Below are 5,828 nucleotides of genomic sequence, written 5' to 3' on the forward strand. Positions count from 1 at the left end.
AGAGAGAGAGAGAGAGAGAGAGAGAGAGAGAGAGAGAGAGAGAGAGAGAGAGACTGCTAATGCAAAAACCGTATTTGGAAAAGTGATGCTAGGGGAGTGTCATATAGACCTAGGTGGAAAAAGCTGACACATCCAAAATAATTAGCTATAGATTCCAAATGTATCTAAAACAAGGAGCTGAGGGACCTCTGGGAAGACCTGAGTAGAAATGGCAGGGAGAAGGGTCTAGCAAGAATACAAAAAAGTGTGTAGGAAATAAATGACTTCTACACAGTGACCTCTAAGGAAGTTGCCTCACTACAGTGGGTGTTTAATAAATCACAATGATGGCAACAAAGTGACAGTGTAATGTAATGGAAATAAAATGGAATTTAAATGCTGAAGTTCTAGTAGCTGTGACCTTGGGCAAGTCACTATCTTTTGAGCCTTGATATATTTATTTGTAAAACGGGCTCAATGGTAATTCCTGTCCTCTCTTTCACAGCGTAGTTGAGAGAAATATTAGTGAAAGTCCTTTTAAAAAGTTAATGTGTGCTGAGGATAGTGACTGGAATACATAGGAAAAGGTTTTCTGGGGCGCTGGTAACATCTGCTTTTGGGTCTGATGCTGGTTACACTGTGGGTGGGTTCACTTTGTGAAAAGTGGGTGAGATTTGTGCATTTTTCTGTATGTATATTATACTTTCCTAAAGTGTTTACTTTTAAAAGTTAGAGTAGCTCAAAAACAGTTTTTAAAGTTAGGATGATGATGATAAGGACGAGTGAAATAATTAATGTGGGTCAGAGCTCACAGTCTACCCTCATTTCTCTTCCTAGCCATCTTATCACACCTGAAGACTCAGGACTCAAAATGGGATGGGTGATAATAATCAGATGTTTTCTCTGTGTGTCTTTTGCTTGTTACTGAATAATATTTTCCTGGTAAAGAAGCAGGAAGAATGAACCAGGAAGTTTCCTGCATGCCAGAGGAAAACAATAAAAAGAAAAGAGCCCAAGCTGTTCACATCAAGGGAAAGATGTGATTAGAGAGATGTGACATGTAAAGAAATTATCTGAAAAGTGAATTCAGTTGGGAGAGTATAAGCCCCAGAGAGCCCTGAGCAGCTGGTCATGATCAGATTCTCCATCTTTCTGTCAAATGTAATCGTATCTGAGTTGGCAGGGTATTTATTGCTAAAGTCGAAGGGCCAGATTTTACACTAAACATATTTACACATTTACATTTGTGGCCCTATAAACACTCCACGTTTCACTGGCCATGACATCAAACACATTTACCAACAAAAAGCATATGCCTAATTACAAAATCATAGGGGAGAAGGGAGACAAGTGGCAGCTGATGGGCAATGAGCGTGCATGCCTGTGTGTGTGTATGTGTAACCCAGCTGCAACACCAGGAAACCGGCAGAGACAAGAATGGATGCCGACAATGCCAGGCCCACTTCACTTGTCCTCTGCTCCCCAGGCCTGTCCTTGTCTGGTTCAGTTCTAAAGGGGAAAGGGGACCCCTGGCATTCCAATTAGAGCCACAGTGACCTCCCTGGAGGAGCTCAGAGAGACCAGGGTGATTTCCAGGCAGATTTCTGATTTGGATTGAGTTTGATGCTGATATGACCTTTAAGTTGCCCCCAAATGACTTTTCTCAGCCAGTAATAAAAACAGGTGTGAGCAAAATGTGTAGCCAGCAGAGAATTTTTAAACTAAATCTAGAGTCCTTCATTCTTGGCTTTGGGTAGTAAGATCAGATCTCTACCCATCAATAGCAGTTGTAATAACACTGTTGGCTGCTCCAAGCTTGGTCCTCAGTCAAGCAAGGAAATCAGAGCCACTGGGGCCATAGAGAGAAAAACAAAACAGGCACAGCCACTGGCCTCAGAGAGCCTTTAATAAATGACACAGGCTGGTATTTCATCAAAATAATCACCTTCCATCAGAATAACCACCACCCCCAGCTCTCTCAGAGGACAGGCTACAGGAAGAAATGGTGGGTTAAAAAAAAATGGATGCTTACTACATTTACTGTGAGAATTTTGATAATAAATGTACCCCAAATTTCAGTTCATCAGCAGAAAAGTTTGGGCAAGAAAGGGCGGCTGAGCAGCGGACAAGGAAGTAGAGATGTAAAAGCATACAGATGCTTCAGTGAGTAAAAATTAGGGGGAAATGGTCCTCATTTTTTTCTTCCCCCCACCCCCAGTTTTTTTTTTTTTTTTTTAAGAGGAAGGGAAGTGGCTCTTAAATACACTGGGGATGGAGAGTAAACACATTGTTGAGCAGAGCGCTAGTTTCTTATTTGAAAGAAATAAAATAATTACTCAATAGAGAAAAAAGAAACCAACCAAGGAGCAATCTAAGGTCATGACACCATGTGTGGTACAAGGAGCAATTCAATCCATAAGGGCTTCATTACCCCCGCAATAGATAACATTTGGCTAAATCTAGATGCAGATTAAACCTCCACGGCACAACAGAGCTCTGAATGGAGAGGCTCCTTTTTGTGTGGTCCTTCTCCGAGATCTGCCCGAACCATTAGCCCCAATATATCCCTCTCCCTATTAACTGCAATTCGCTCCCGACTGCGCTTCGGTCATTTGTCTCCAGGCTCTATGGGGGCGTTTGATGAGCAGAGAAACGAGGAGAAGGGGAGAAAAGCGTCGGGTTAATGAGTTGTAGCAAATCCACACTTTGTAGTTGGGAGGAGGAGAGCTGGTGGCCAATGTTTGTCCAACTGGTTTATTTTTCGAGACCCAACCTATTGAGGAAGGCTTGTTCAAGCAGGCTTTATCCTTACAAACACACAAACATCCTTCTGTTTGCCTTCAAAGAAAAGAGGACCGGAGCTGGATTTGCATGCAAATGAGGAGCCCCGGGAGGAGACGTCCTGGCCCATCAAAGGACACGGTAGCCGGGCGGCCTTTGTTCCAGCACCTGCTCGCCCGCGCGGCCTAGCGGGGCGCGCCCCGCACTCCTAACTCGCGGAGTCCACGGCCCACCGCCCGCTCCTCGCCTGCCCCGCAGCCCTCGCCCAGCGGCCCACGACCCACTCCTCTCACAAACCACACATCATCCGACCCGCGACCCTCGCTGCTCCATTAGCTCCTCCACCCGCAGGCCTGGCCAGAAGCCGACCGAGGAACCCCAAACCAGGAGGATGAAGGAGCTGAACTCGCAGGACGCAAAACTTCAGACTGAGGCAGGCGGGTCAGGTTTACTTTTTCTCGCGGCTCAGGACTGACGATACGCTGGCGGGTCTCTCTAGCGCGCGGGTGAAGCAGGGATCCGAACTCCGGGACCCAAGCGAGGCCAGCGCTGGGTCGCCCGAGTGTCTACTTGCCATTCCCTTAAAGGCAATGACAACCTGAGAGGTGGGGCCCGTCCCCGCGCTCTTTTAAAGATGCGGGAATCTGAACAGAGAAAGAGGGCTTAGCCGGGATTTCCTGCTTTCAGAACATCCAAGCATCACGCAAATAACAACACATACGTGTTTGTTCTTTCGCTCTCTTCAGCATTACTTTCAGATCGGAATTTCAGATCTATGCGTTACAAAAGGCTACAAGGCGCGCCAGCAGTACCTGTGCCGTTTGGGTTCCGCCTGCTAAGGCCTCTCCCCCCCGGGGGCGACAGTGACATCCGGACGTCCTCGGTTACCAAAGTCTCCCTCTCAGACGGGCTAGGATAAAAGTGACTTTTGCATGTAAGATTTTGGTCTAACTATACTTCAGTTGGTATCTATATAGTTAGTGGTAAGTCTGAGGATGAGTGTGTATACTTTAAACTCATTTACTTTCAAACATTTCATAGAGAAAAAAAACCCAACTTAATTTTGAGGCTGTGAGTCAGTTCTTTTTTTCCTCCCTAAAAATAAACGAGAGGACAGGGCATCAAGAATGAATATCACTGCAAAATACTGGCCTATAATTTAGTCTTTGTTAACTTGCTAGGTTGAAGATCTTCAGATATATATACCTGACCAGATATTTCAAAAAAAATTAAGAAACGAATTTTACCTCCTCTGCAACTCGATAGTAAGCATTTAAATTATGTATTACACATGCCTTCGCTTTATTTGGAGCTCACAATAACAACTGTAGTCATCAAATCTAGAGTGAACATTTTTTCAAAGAACTAAAAATTGCCTGCAACAAGTAAAGAAACATTTTGCATTTGAAAAAATATATCCAAATCACCTAAATTGTATAAATATAATTAGTTCACTAAACACCTGATTGATACGTATTCATTTTAATTCTTTAAAGAGTGCATTATCCTAAAATTGAAGGTTTCTCTTACCCTGTTATTCATTTAAACTAGAATTTTGAAAAGTTTGCCTTTTAGAATAAAAACTTTTACTGGAGTCCTTTGTGTCAAGAAAACAGTATCTTTAAATACCAGGACTTTCAAATACAATTTATTTTGTATATTTAAATAGTTCCTTATTCATAACTCTAAAGCTACTTGATGATCATGTCTATTAAATTTTTAAAACTAAAAATTTCCTATTATTTGCTTCTATTACAATATAATACTATGTTGCAGAGTTTTTACAGATGTATACAATATTGTGCTCAAATGTGAGTGGAAATTACTTGAAATGAGAAGCTCAAAAATAAAATGAAAAGTTCTATAAAATTATCGTAGGGTAACTGTGGCTTTAATTTTAAATAGCCTCAATGCTCTTCAAAATGGAATAGAATGAATTTGAAAATGTATACCAAAGTGACTTATTTGTAGACATTTTAAAGTAACTTCTGATCTCCTGCAATGACTTTGACTTAGAAAGTATAAATGAAAAATTACAGCACGATGCTTTTGTTAAATTCTCTTTGAAAATAATATTTGCCTTTTCTGTAATGGGTTCCTATTTATCTCACATGGAAACTTTTTTTTAACAGAAAACAAAATAAACTAAGAAGGGGACGACTGAAGCCAATTCTTTTGATGGGTTTTCTTTGAAAATTAAGCATTTTATTTCTGAAAGAGTGTAAAAATCTTACATTAGAATAGTACAATAATTGCCAGTAAAATTTACAATACTCCTTGTAAAGAATACGCAGTAAGTACAAAATAAAAATTCCGCATGTCTATTATGATACAAAACACAGGTTAAAGTAAGAAATTTTGACTTTTTTCCTTGTGTAAACATGTTAATAGTTTTTTTTCTTCCTTTTCATGAAAAAAATACACCAAATGTGCTCAAATAAAAAGTATTGCTTTGCTGGCATTCTTCGGGACCTTTACTGTTTCTGTATTAGTCTTCTTTTGAACATTATTGATTTTTAAAAACTCCTGGACCTGAGAATCTCTAGACCTCAAAAAGGCTTAGATTTTTAAAGATTTCCCAAACGTCAAGGAAGCCCCTTGTGCCGAGACAGGGCGGACCCCACCAGCACCCTCTTCTTCCCCACCGCAGGTCGGGGGGCTGCAGCATAGGGCGACTTTGCATAAATAGAGGGACCCGCAGAGCCTAAAGCGCGCCCAAGTTACCGAACACAGTCTCGTCTGAGAATCTGATGCGGCGAAAACCGGGGCGCGCGGTTGGGAGGGGCGGGCAAAACACCAAACCACCAAGATGAAAAAAGGAGCCGGGATGCCTACCTTCTCTTTTTCAAGCGCGCTAACATAGCGTTATTAACAATTTGAAATCCTAGCAGTAAAGTTCTCGACACTGGACAGGGCAGTCCCTTGGTGCAGAGTCCCCAGGGCGGCCGACGAGGAGACGGAGGAGGCGGCGGCGGCCGCGGCAGCCACGAGGGAGCGCGTGAGCGCGGCGGCGGGGCCCACGGCCGCCTGAGCCCCGCAGCCGCCGCCGCCGCCGGATCCGAGAGCGG

At 42.9% G+C, this 5,828-nt stretch overlaps 1 long non-coding RNA gene across 1 annotated transcript in view; it reads left to right on the forward strand.

Moving 5' to 3' along the window:
• LOC109394703 (uncharacterized) overlaps positions 1 to 5,792 on the forward strand; it is a 10,205-nt gene extending 4,413 nt beyond the window's left edge. The window contains exon 4 of the long non-coding RNA XR_002126499.1: positions 2,826 to 5,792. This is a non-coding gene — a long non-coding RNA (uncharacterized LOC109394703). The remainder of the gene's footprint in view (positions 1 to 2,825) is intronic.
• Positions 5,793 to 5,828: the final 36 nt, after the last annotated feature.

This window comes from Hipposideros armiger, unplaced genomic scaffold (assembly GCF_001890085.2).
Source record: "Hipposideros armiger isolate ML-2016 unplaced genomic scaffold, ASM189008v1 scaffold_432, whole genome shotgun sequence".
In the NCBI taxonomy this organism is placed as follows: domain Eukaryota; kingdom Metazoa; phylum Chordata; class Mammalia; order Chiroptera; family Hipposideridae; genus Hipposideros; species Hipposideros armiger.